Raw genomic sequence first — 13293 nt, forward strand, 5'->3', positions numbered from 1 at the left:
GAGGCTGGTATTAATCCACCTTCTCTGAGCTATTATACAAGGAGTTGGAGAGAACATGTTTCCTCCTTCTTGGGAAAATAACAGGAATGGAATTTCATTTCATGGTCAAGGGACTTAAGTCTGTGTTTAGTGTTATGAAAACCTGCTAAATTGCTTTCCCAACACCTATGCTGTATCTGCAAATAGGTGAGAACTGCAGATGGGCTGTGTGCTCTACAGGACTTGGTATTGTCAGTCCTTCCAATTGTAGTTATTCCAGTGGGTGGAAAGTGGTATCTTGTTATGAGCCTGGTGCCACCAGCCTGGTCCCAAAGCCACATCAGTTCCAAATTAACACAGAGAGACACTATATTAATTATGAAACTGTTGGTCAGTTACTAGCGTTTCTTATTGGCTAGTTCTGTCTTAAATATTAACCCATTTCTATCAAGCTAAGTGTTTCCACTTGGTCTTATTTTACCAGAGAGAGGCTCCAGACCTCTTCTCTCATGCCCTACATTTTTACTCCTCTCTACTACCTCTCCCAGAATCCTCCTTATCTCCTAGTCCTGTCTATCTTGCCTCCCTATTTACCAACATTGCTTCATTCATTAACCTTTAAAAGAAACATATTTAGAGGATGACATCTTCCATCATCTCCTCTTTTCTGTCTAAAACAAAAAGAAGGGCTTTAACATAGTAAAATTACATGTGACAAAACAGTTATCAAATAAGAACTATAGTTAACAATATTTAGTCCATTAACATTTAGCTAGATTAAAGAAAATATTCCATCATCTATCCTATCTTTGTCAATCTAAAGTCTTACATATAACTTATCTTTTATCATAACTAAGGAAATTTATAACCATAACTATCTGTCTTTAACTCCATCAAAGACCACAGAAGGATAATATATAAAGTCTAGATTTGACAGAGACATCTTGCTACCTGGACTGTCATCCAAATTTTTTCTGTAATATTCCATCTTTGGCGCATAGGTCATAGTGAGTCTGGCAGACTCCTCAGCAAAGCAGAAAACTTTAAACTGTCCACCTGTACTGGCAGTTTGTCAGTCACTTTTCTCTGTGTCCTGCAGAATGTCTGGTAGACTCTTCCATGAAGCAGGAACCCTGTAGTAATATCCATCTTGTATCAGCAGTCACTTTTTTTGTGGGTCCTGCACATCTACTTTATAAAGCATATAGTTAAACAGTCTAGACAAGAGCAGTATCTTGTCCAAATGGCTAATCTTGCCATATTGGAAGCAAACTCCATAACGAGTTTCTTCGATGTCCATCTTCCTTTGTGACTCAGGTGGTGTTGCCAGGAGCAGTTGTGCCTTACTGTCAGAAAAACCCTAAATGCCATATTCTGTAGGTCTTTGAAAGGTCTGAGGAGTATTTATCTATCTCAAATATATCTAGAAATCCTAACTAATATAAACTATAAGTTTGACTATTATAGGTAACTATAATCTGTACTAAATTATACATTATATTTTTAAATGAGCTATATAAACACAATACCTAAACAAGAGGAGAAATATACATATTACAAAATTAACCTTAAATTTGTATCAATAAATGAAAATCCATTCCAAAACAAAATATTCATTTCTATACCATAATCCCCTTTTTAACTTTAAAAAGAGATTGGTTGTGATCATTAACCATTTATAACCAACCCCATTTAAATGAAAACAAATATTTATAGACACTATTTGGGAATTTGGGTGTCATTCTTTCCAAACTGCTTCCTGCAGGTTGGGGATGCTGTAATACCATGGGAATCCTAAGAAGAGGAAGAAATCCTGACTGTAGTCTGCAAGGCTACCTTGTCCCAGCTGTTTTGAATGTTGGATCACCTGGGACACTGTTTCAGGGGGTCTTGCTTGATGAAACCATGTTAGTCTGGAAGGAATCCACAGCTTTTTATTTTCTGTGGAAACAAAAATAGGAATTCTTTTCCCCAGTAACCTATCTTTAGACTTAAGTTTTGAAGTCAAAGAATTTTTAAAATACATAAGTTGGATCAATTCAGCAGCAATGATAATGGTGTCTTTTAGCAGTTGTTCCTTCCTTAGCAACTGAGCAATTCAAAGACAACACAATAGCATACAGTATCCAGATTCTCTGTGCTTTCCATCTTCATGTGTTTTTTTTTTTTTCATTACTCTATTTCTTCTACTTCTATTTTTTCATTTTTTTGAGACAGTGTTTCTCTGTATAACTTTCCCCTGTCCTGGAATTCACTCTGTATACTAGGTAGGATTGAAATCATAGAGATTTACTTTGCTTCTGCCTTCTGAGTTCCCAGTAACTGGTTTTTTTGTTTGTTTGTTTGTTTTTGTTTTTTCTTTTTTAACCAAATATCCTTTTTATTTTCTCTCCCAAACATATGTATATTTTTAAATACACTTTAAACCTTTGGAGGTTTTCTTTATTTGAATCTGTCTTTACTGTAAATCTTTATTATTTTTTTTTTCTGGCCATGAGTCTTTTATGTGCTAAACAACAACATTGCTAAAATGAAAGCCACAGCTGTTTTAGCCACCATCTATCCAAGATGGCCCGGGTACGTTTCCCGCCAGCACTGAGAGTTCTGCTCACCGCCTTGGTCTATGCTGCCATCAAGCTACATGCTACCAACTTGGAGATGTGGTCACTGCCATTGCCAGCTCTCATACACACCATTCAGTTTGTTAGCAAGGCCTCTTTAAAGTGCCCTATGGTTTTTTTCTGCTTATGCTGAGTCAGGAAACCCCCCTTAAAGTAGCTGTGCCAGTCTCTGCTTGTATCTAGCGAAATAGAGCCCAACTGAGAAAAAATGCTGCTACCAAGAAACCTTGTTTGTTTCTGTTCTTTTGTTTTTAAAAGTAATTTTTAAAGTCTTTGTTAAGTTTTAAATGGAAGTTCTTAGTACCCACGCTGTAGATGCCATTTTGTTATGAGCATTTTCCCGCCAGCCTGGTGCCAGAGTCATGTCAGCCCCAGATAGCACACAGAGACAGTGTATTAATTATAAAGCTGTTGGCCATTTACTAGCATTTCTTATTGGCTAGTTCTGTCTTGAATATTAGCTCATTTCTATCAATCTAAGTGTTTCCACATGGTCTTATTTTACCAGAGAGAGGGTCCAGACCTCTTCTCTCATGTCCTACATTTTTTGACTTCTCCTCTACTACCTCTCCCAGAATCCTCCTTGTCTCCTAGCCCACCTATCTTGCCTTCCTATTTGCCAAAAGTGCTTTATTCATTGACCAATAAGAGAAACGTATTTATAAAATGACATCTCCCATCAGTATCTCTTCTAGTTTTTGTTTAATTTTATTTCTTTATTTGGTAAGGAAAGGGAATGTATGCCATGGTGTTCCTGTGGAGGTCCAAGGACACCATGTAGGTCTGCCCACTATACTGTGGGTTCTGGGGATTGAACAAGGGTGCCATGCTTGTACAGCAAACTCTTTTACCTGCTGAGCCATATTGCTGGTCCACTTCTTCTGAATCTTAATGTACATTTCTCTCATATAGAGTGACGACTATCTCCTATGTTCTTGTAGTGTTTATCTTCTTCAGTGAAGTATCTGTTTAGATATGTAAGAATTCTTTTGTATTTAAGTAATGTCAAAAGTGTAATTTAGAAATAGTTCTCATTAATATATAGTCTATTTTTTCATTTCCTTTTTAATTTTTTATGTGTAATTTTGCCTGCTTGTATGCATGTGCACCATGTTGTATAGTTCCTCAAGAGGCCAAAAGAGAGCATCAAATCCTCTGGAAATGGAGTTATAGCCAGCCAAAAACTGTCGTGTAAGTGTTGGGAATTGAATCTGGGTCCTCTAGAAGAGCAGTTAGTGTTCTTAACTACCGAACAATCACTCCAGGCCCTTATCTTTCATTTCTTGAAAGTATCTTTCAAAGGCCAGAAGCTTTCAGGTTAGATAGAGTTCTGTTCTTTCATTTTAGATTACTTTAATTGATGATTTTTTTTTTTTTTTTGTTTTTTTTTTTTTTTTTATCTAAGAAGTTCTTAGAATGGTATTGGATTTCCTAGAACCAGAGTCACAGATATTTGTGATTTGAATCACCAGGCAGATGCTGGGAACTGAACCCAGGCCCTCTTCAAGATGAGCAAGTGCTCTTAACCACTGAGTCATCTCTCCAACCTCACTTTGTTTTGCTTTGTTGTTTTGATTTTCTTTTCATTTGCCTTTGTTAGAAGATGCACAATTTTGATCTTATGTTTACCTTCATATCCTGTTAACTTTTGTAGATGTGGGTAGTTTAAGCACCACAATCAGCATACGAATGTCCAAATATTACCAGGATCACTTGAAGAAAATTTTCTGCTTTATGTATTTAATTATTATGGCACCTTTCTCAAAAATAAATCCATCTTTTGTAAGCAGATCTATTTCTGGGCTTTATTCTGTTTTTGATCAATATTTCTATCTGCTTATGAATAACTATAGTGTCTTCATTATTTTAGCTTTCCAGTAAGTCTGAGAAGCCCTTTCAAGTGATTTGAGCCACCCTACATCTTTTTACATTTCCTACACATTTTGAAAATAGCTTGTCAATTTCTATAAGAAACCTGCTGGGTTACTAATTAGGATTGCATGAAGTCCAAAGATAAATTCAGAAAGAACTGGTAAGTTAATAATACTGAGTTCTCCAATTCACAAACACAATATGTCTCTCCATTTGAGCATTTTAAGACTTCTCTCTGCATCTACAGGTCGCATACTTGTTTTTAAAAGCTCCCATCTAAGAATTCTGTCGATTTTCATGCCATTACAAAGAACACAATATTTGCAATGTCAAAAATTTTTAATAGAAAAATAAATCTGAATTTCATATATTGATCTTGTAAGGTATGACCTTGTTAACCTCATTCCTTAGTTCTGGTAAGTTGTGGGTGGATTTATAGAATGTGTTTATCTACAAATAGCCTTACTTTCCCTGATCCAATATAGATTTATTTATCTATTTATATCATTTATTATTTCCTTTTCATTATATATTTCTGAATTTGTTAGCTATAATTCTAAGAACTACTGTAAAATACACCTCAGACAGGCAATGCTATGAGACACACCTCATACAGGAGGTATGGAATACACCTTGGACAAGAAATACTGTGAAATACAGAAAGAAAAGTTTTTCAGAATAAGTCATTGTCCTTGCACCTCCAAATGAATGGTTTTGGCTGTTTCCTTTTTAAATGTCCTTATAAACACTTGGGCTTCCAACATGTTACACAGAGCTAATTCTATTGCAATCACTATGCTTATTTTACTTGTAATTGTCCTGTTCGACCAATAGAAGCCACTTTAAGTTGGGTACTATGTCCTTTGGATACCTGGGGTTCACATGCCTATGTGTAGAGGCCAGAAGTGAACTTTAGGTGTCAATCCTCAGGAGTTCTTTACCTTTCTTTCAAACAGGTCTCTTAGTTCTTCCTCTGTGTGTGTGTGTGTGTGTGTGTGTGTGTGTGTGTGTGTGTGTGTGCAGATGTACCTATTTGCACATAAATGTGGAGACCCAGGGTTATTGTCAGGTTTCTTCTATTACACTCCACCTTATTCATGGAGACAGGGTCTCTCAATGAAGCCCATAACTTACTTATACAGATAAAGCTGGCCAGCTGGCTCTGAGGAGCTAGAGTTACAGGGAGGGTCCAGGCCCACCTGACATTCATGGTGGGTGCTGGAGAGCTGAACTCCATCATCACACTTGCATGGTAAGTTCCTTGCTTACCGAGCCCTCTTCCCAATCCCTCTGTGTTTAAATTTTGTTAAGTTTTCTATTTTTAAGTGATAAATAATAACCACGTTTATTTATAGGGTGCAATGTGATGTTTGGATTTGTGTGCACATTGTAGAATAATCAAGTCAGGCTAATTAACATATTTTTTCATTGCAAATACTTATCATTTCTTTGAGAGAGCATTTACAATGAATCTTTTGCTTACTCTAAAGTACCAGTCACCCTGTTTGCAGTGGATCACCTGAACTTATCTGCCCCCACACTCTCTCCACATTCTTACTCCTTCCCTGTGGTAACCACTATTCCCAGCTTTACTTCTGTGAATTCCACAGAATTCGTCCACGTGCACATGAAGTTATGTGATGTTCATCTTAGGATGCATATTTTACTATTTTTAGTTGTAATAGTTCCTCTTCTCTCTTCTTAGTCTAGCAATGAGTTTGTCATTTTTTTTTCTTTTATAAAGTCATTTTTGGGGTCTGAGGCAATGGCTCAGTGGTTAAGAACACTAGCTGTTCTTCCAGAAGACCAGGTTCAACCCCTGGCATTTATGTGGCAGCTCACAACTCCCCAGACCCAGGGGAATTGACACTATCCTTCAGCCTCCATAGGTACAGCACGTATGTGGTACACAGACATACATGTAAACAAAACACACACAGAGAATAAGAAATAGATTTTTAACACCATCTTTCAGTTTCACACATCTTTTCTACTGAATCCAAATCTATCTTATCTGTTTATTTCCTTCCTTTGGCTCACATTGGATTCACTTTGATCTGTTTCTAGTTCCATGAGGTCATGGCAGCTTGTTTGCCTGAGATGCCTTTGGACTTAGGAATTTCATTTATAAACAGTTCCATGTAATTGTTGATAGGTAAGGACTTTCCAAGGCTACTTCACTCTCTTTGATTGTTTTATAAATCTGTTGTTCCTTTCTTCCTATCTAGCTTTTTCCCTTCCTGATTTGTGTCTTCTGCAATGGTGTCACTGGATTTGTTTCTTATGGTTATCCCAAGCCTCACATAAAATACCTGATACAGGCTATTTGAAGCTAAGAATAATTTTGATAGTCTCGCACATTCTATACTTCTAATCCTCTCCCCCTTGTATTTATATTCTTGCTGGAGTAACTTACAGATTTTCATGATTTATTTCCATGACCATATCATTGTAGCTTTAGAGTCTTTCAATAGTCTCAGTATTAAAACTTTGGTACCAGAGATTGAGTTCATTCTGTGATGATATATTATTTATGATTTATTAAAGCTTGTCTGAGGATTCAGAAAGCAAAGCCAGCCTCAAGCTATAAAGATCAGGCAGTGGTGATACACACCTTTAATTCCAGCAGCCAGAAGCTAGCAGGTGGAAGTACACATCTATAATCCTAAGACTCCAGATTAAGAGATAGACAGATCTCTGTGAGTCCAAGGTCACCCAGATCTACACAACATTGATCCAGTCCAAAAGAGTAATAGCTCACACAAAGATGATCTTAGCACTTGGAACCACATGCCTTAATCACAGGACTCATGAGAGGTGTATAAAGCAGGAGCAAGGTCTCAGGTCACGCATTCATTCTCCAACCACATTGAGGATAGGAGGCATTCATTCTACAGCCAAATAGAAGATAGGAAGATATTGAAGTCCGGGGATTCTCCAGCAAAGCTGAGGAGAGGTTACAGTCTGAGGTTTGTTGGAACCAGGATAGCCTTTCCTTCTGAGGGAGAGTGAGAGCTAGTGACCGGCTGCTTTGCTTATTGATCCTCATCTGGAAGTTTGAACTCCAATATCAACCACTGGGTCTTTTATTTTTCATGTTACAGTATTTAAGTATGTGGGGTTTTCAAATGGACTCAATCTCACCAGTGAGTTTTGTATTTTATTTATTTATTTATTTATTTATTTATTTATTTATTCAATATTGCTAATTCCTTGGAGACAACCTTTGTCATGTCTTTGGTATGCTTAATACTGACAACTTCTTTCCAATCCTGATTGTCTAAGGAAGTCTTCATCTTTTCCTCTATTTTCTAGAAACAGAGTTGTTGAATATAATATTCTTCATTAAGGTTTTTCTTTTTTTAAGATTGTGAATATATTATCCTACTCCCTTTTGGCCTGTAGGGTTCTGCTGTAAAAATAAATTCTCATACAGGGATGCTAATTTTTATTTTCCTTATTATAAATACCCAGTTTTAAAATATTTAATCATTATTTTACATAAAGGCACATATTGACTCCAGCAAATCACTTTCAGGTCATGAATATGATACAAGACCCCAAATCTGACAAAAACAAAAACAAACAGACAAACCAAAAACCTAACCTTGAACATCATACTCCAAAACTGGGAAAAATAGATGTCTGTTTAGTACATGCAATCTGTGTTATTTGTTAGAGAAATTTGAATTAAGACAATCTTCAGTAAAGAAAGAAGTGATCCACTCTGTTCTGTTGGTATACCAAAATCTGATTCAAGTAAAAGAGTACATTTGTATTTTAGTTAATTTAATCAGATCACGTTCCTTTTAATTTACTGAATTAAAGTCAATTCAAACTAAACTAGCCACATAGTTGACTGCTGTACAACAGCTGAAATCGGTCAAAGATCACTAATAAAAACCAAGAATTGTGTTTTCTGTACCATTCAGTTTAGTGTGGGGAAAGCCATAAACTCGGGAACAGCCTTTCACTCTTTCCAGAGCTTAAAGCTCACAGTTTGCCAACATGTTCTGAGAGAAGCTCCCCCATCCCGCCACAGTAGTTATGCCACAGGCATTTTCTGCTACCACATTGTGTTATTTAAAAGTTATCTGCTTTTTTGGCAGCCATTCAAGAGAGTCCTTTGCTTGTAAATCCTCTTTATCTCGTGCTATGGTTGAAGCAAAGTCTTGGCACAATTTCAGTATGTTTGTCTTCTTGTACCAGGGAAGAAAAAAAAAAATTAAAGGCTCTAGAGACTAATACTGTGTACAGGTCATGAACCAGTGGGAAGCCCTGTTGGCTATTCAAAAGGGTCATGCTACTAAGTAAGTATCTATGGAGTAAAAAACAATCTCATCACAGGAGAGGCAGCCACCCCAGAAAAGAAGATTATTTGAAAGCCTGAGTGTTAGAACTTCGATGTAAATAATATTTATTGTGTACTTGAGTCCAAGACTTCACAATCAGCTTAACTTAGTAGATCAAGCCACAAGAACCAAATCACTTGGTGACTAGGCTGTGTTTTCTTTTCTTTCTTTCTTTTTTTTGGGGGGGCCTTGAATTTGGCTTTTGTAATTGCACCATTGGTCTATCAGCTTGTTTGCTAAAGTTTCTGAAGTTCAAAAGGAAATAGGAGGTCATCCCACTCTGAGAAAAAGAGTGATAACACATGTCTGTGCCAACACATGTCTTGGAGATGGCGTTTCATTCTGTGGAAAATGACAGAGAGTGATTCTCTGCCCACATTCTCTCTGCATGGAATGTGGAGGAAGAGCCCCTTGATGGGAACCAATTTCTTTAGTTTGTCTCTGCACATCAAACCCATATTTAAACAGAAGCTGAACACCATGCTTTTTAAGGAAGGAACATTTGCACCTAGGCAGTTCAGATCAGAATAACCTGAATGGCTTGTGATGAGTATGTGTTTGTGTGGCTGCACCAAGACAGGCAGAGGGTTGGCAGTAAGTAAAAGGTTCTATAAGACCTTCCCTTAGCCTGTTTTGCTCTACAGTGGGAAAGTCCAAAAGCATATGGACTGAATGAAGCTTGATTCTGACTTTCTCAGGCTTCCTTACCCAAACTACAACAGAAGTCATCTGGAACACAAATGATCGTCATTTGCAATGGTTTGAATGAGAATGTCCCACATAGGCTCATGCATTTAGCCCCTCGGCCCCCAGCTGGTGGTGCTTGTTTTGGGAGGCTTAGGAGCAATGGTCTTACTGGAGGAATTATGTTACTTAGGTCAGGCTTTGGGAACTTAAGCACTGGCCCTGCTCCTGGTTTGCTTCCTCTGCTTGTGTTTGCAGGTCAAGATGTGAGCTCTCAGCACTCTGATTTCTGTCATGTCATGTCTCCCTCTGTCATCATGGACTTTTATCCCACTGGAACCATAAACCAACATACTCTCTTTATAGTTTGATTGCTCCAAGATGATCCTTGAAGTATCATCAGTTAAGATAAAACTCTCCTTAAAGTCTAAAGTCAAGAAAATTCTCCATGTCTGCTAAAAGTATCCAGAGATCATTTACCAATTTGACTTTAAAAGAATGGCTGTGGGAATTTTTGTGATCTGGGAACTGGAAGTGAACTGCAGGCAAATATTTACAAATATATTTATTCATAAATGTGAAATAGTCAAGACTACTGGAAAATTGCTTGATGGCTGAAACTACTTGGTGGAACTCTGTTGTGCTGTATGATAATGTCAATTGAAAATCAAAAACTTAAATTCAATAAAACATTTATATTTTAATTTTGTAGACATTCTTATACCTCAAGAAAAGCAACAGAAATTTTGATTTTTGTATTTGAAGTTTATTTTAATGTATATAAGAAAATAGCCATTGAAATAAAAGTTTAAGTGACTGAGTGAAAATAGACTCTACTAGCCCTTGGATTATTAGCATTGCTGGTAGGAATGAATGTGGGGAATAAACTTGTTGAGCATATCAAAGTAAAGGTTATGTGTCACCAGGGTGTATAAAGAATTTGGGGACAAGTGGCTCACTGTGGAATAGCATAATTTCAGATGATCAAAACATCATACTGAGAATATATAAGCTAATTTTTTTTCTGAGTGAGAATTTCATGTCCCTATTAGTTTCCCCAGTTTATTGGATGTAATTCAAGAAGTATGGGTTACTGGCCTCCTCATCTATCTCAGAATACTGATATTATTGGAACTGCAAAAAGGAAGCAACTTAAGACCACAGGGAGAAAAGCAATAAAAACACCATATCATATCTCCAGTCCTTTCTCTTTATCCACAAACATCTTTGTCATAAAATCAGATAACCTGCTTCTTTTCTTTGCTGGGAGCCTCAATCTTTCATTTGAAGATTTCTACATTCTATCTTGAACAGGAACATCTTGTTTCTGCTTTTATTGTTGTTTAAACGAAGGCTGCAATCACAGTTCTTTTGTGGGGACAAGGATTAGATTTACTTATTTAATAAGTTGAGTATATCGTTTTAAAAACAAACAAAAAACAGAATTGTTTTGTAGAAGAAGAAGGAGGACAGATATTAAAGTCATTACTTATCCCTATTTTAAAATCACATTCAATGTAAGCCTTGGACTTGCTTAGAAAATAGTAGCTCTAAAGAACATACATTTTGTATGTGAAACATTTACATTTCTGGGGAACCTAATTCAAGCAAGAACCTGTACCTCAAGGTCAGGAAGTAGAGATTTCCCAGATAGGAAATATTTTTTTTATGTAGAATCAAATATTTATCACAAAGAGAATTAGGGTGTTATCCAGAGTGTCCTGTTTATTTATTCATCCTTTGAAAGTTAAGGGTTGCAGATGAAAAGGAGATGGCATACCCTTTACCCCTAAAACCTTGAATGCTAATATCTTGGAAACTACAGCCTTTTAATTTTTTTTTATTCATTTCACATAACAAACACAGTCCCCCCTCCCTCCCCTTGTCTTATCACTCCCCTCCTCCCCACCCCTCATCCACTCTTTTGAAAGGGTAAGGCCACCCTTTGGGGAGTTAACAAAGCTTAGCATAACAAATTGAGGCAGAACCAAGACCCTCCCCTCTTCATCAAGGTGAATACAACTTTTGTTGCTAATGAGTGAGGCCCAGGATTTAAATGAACCTCAGGGGCCACAGGAGGGGGGGGGGGGACAAAAACCAAAAAACTAAGGAAATGAAGTGTGCAACAGAGGCTATGAAAACATTCAAGTTGAGCATGGACTTCTCCTAGACTAGATGAGAACCTCTTCAAATGGGGAAAAGATGTGGAGTGATTGACTTTGGGTTATTAAAATTGCAGATGGTGTTGTTCTTTTGCTACAGCTAATGCCTATGAAATACAAACACGAGACCCAGTGCCCACGTGGAGTTTATTGAGGAGAGAAAGGGGGTAGCTGGTGGCCAACTGAAAGCAGGAGAGAGAGAGGGAGAGGGAGAGAGAGAGAGAGAGAGAGAGAGAGAGAGAGAGAGAGAGAGAGAGATAGAAGGCCAGAGAGAAAGAGCAAGAGAGGGCAAGAGAGCAAAGAGAGAGGGGCGCACTTGGTGCACTTGCTTGAAAAGGGGGGCTTGTGCATGTGTAACTGAGTCCTCTGGCAGCCAGGTAAAGCTTGAGCAGCCAGGTAAAGCCTGATGTAGCAATGACATGGCCATGAGCATCCCACCCATCGTTGGGGGCGGGTCAGCAGGCTGCTGGTTCCCAACAGAAGGTATACTGGTTTGGATGAGAAATGTCCTCCATACTCTCAGTCATTTGAACACTTAGTCCCCAATTGGTGGTACTGTTTGGGTAGGCTTAGATGCTGCAGCCTCCCTGGAGGATGTATGTCACTGGGGACATTTACTCAAGTTACAGAAATAGGCCAAGCTCTCATGGTATTCCATGTCACAATACAAGCCCTTGGAATATGTTGATTGAAAAAGATATACAAGAAACATTTTTGGTGCTGATATTGTCCTTTGTCTTTATCTGGCTGATTGCTAGACATACACTTTCAGCAAAGTTGCAAAATACAAAATCAATATATAAAACCCAGTACATTTTCTATAAAACAATTGGGAATATATGGTGAAAAAAATCATAAAATAAGCCCATTTACCGTAGCTTTTAAAATATCCCTGGAAGCAAATCTAACCAAGGAGGTAAAAGCTACAATGAAAACTGTAAAATGCTGAAGAAAGAACAAAGGATCACCAGCCTACAATCCACATCACCAGAGAAGCTAGGAAACAAGGAGGACCCTAAGAGAGACTTCATGGTCCCCCAGAGAAGGGGAAAGAAACAAGATCTCCTGAGCAAATTGGGAGAAGAGAGGAGGGGAGAGGGAGTTAGGAGAAAGAAAAGGGTAGAAGAGGAGGAGCAAGGAGAACATGAGGGACCAGGAAGACTGAGTCAGGGGAAGAATAGAGGAAAGCAAGAAAAGAGATACCATAATAAAGGGAGCCATTATAGGTTTAAAGAGAAATCCAGCACTAGGGAAATGTCCAGAGACCTACAAAGATGACCCCATCTAACAATCTAAGCAATAGTGGAGAGTCTACCTTAAATGTCCTTCCCTGATAATGAGATTGATGACTACCTTATATGCCATCCTAGAACCTTCATCCGGTAGCTAATGAAGCAGGTAAACACTGAACCAAACTGCTGAGATCCAGTTGCAGAGAGAGAGAAGTGATAAGCAAAGGGGTCAAGAACAGGCTGGAGAAACCCACAGAAACAGCTGACCTGATCAAGGAGTAGCTCATTGACCCCAGACTGATAGCTGGGAAACCAGCATAGGACTGACCCAGACCTCCTCCTGAACGTGGGTCTCAGTGAGGAGGTCTGGGTTGTCTATGGGACCTCTGGC

This window comes from Phodopus roborovskii, unplaced genomic scaffold (genome assembly GCF_943737965.1).
Source record: "Phodopus roborovskii unplaced genomic scaffold, PHOROB, whole genome shotgun sequence".
NCBI classification, from domain to species: domain Eukaryota; kingdom Metazoa; phylum Chordata; class Mammalia; order Rodentia; family Cricetidae; genus Phodopus; species Phodopus roborovskii.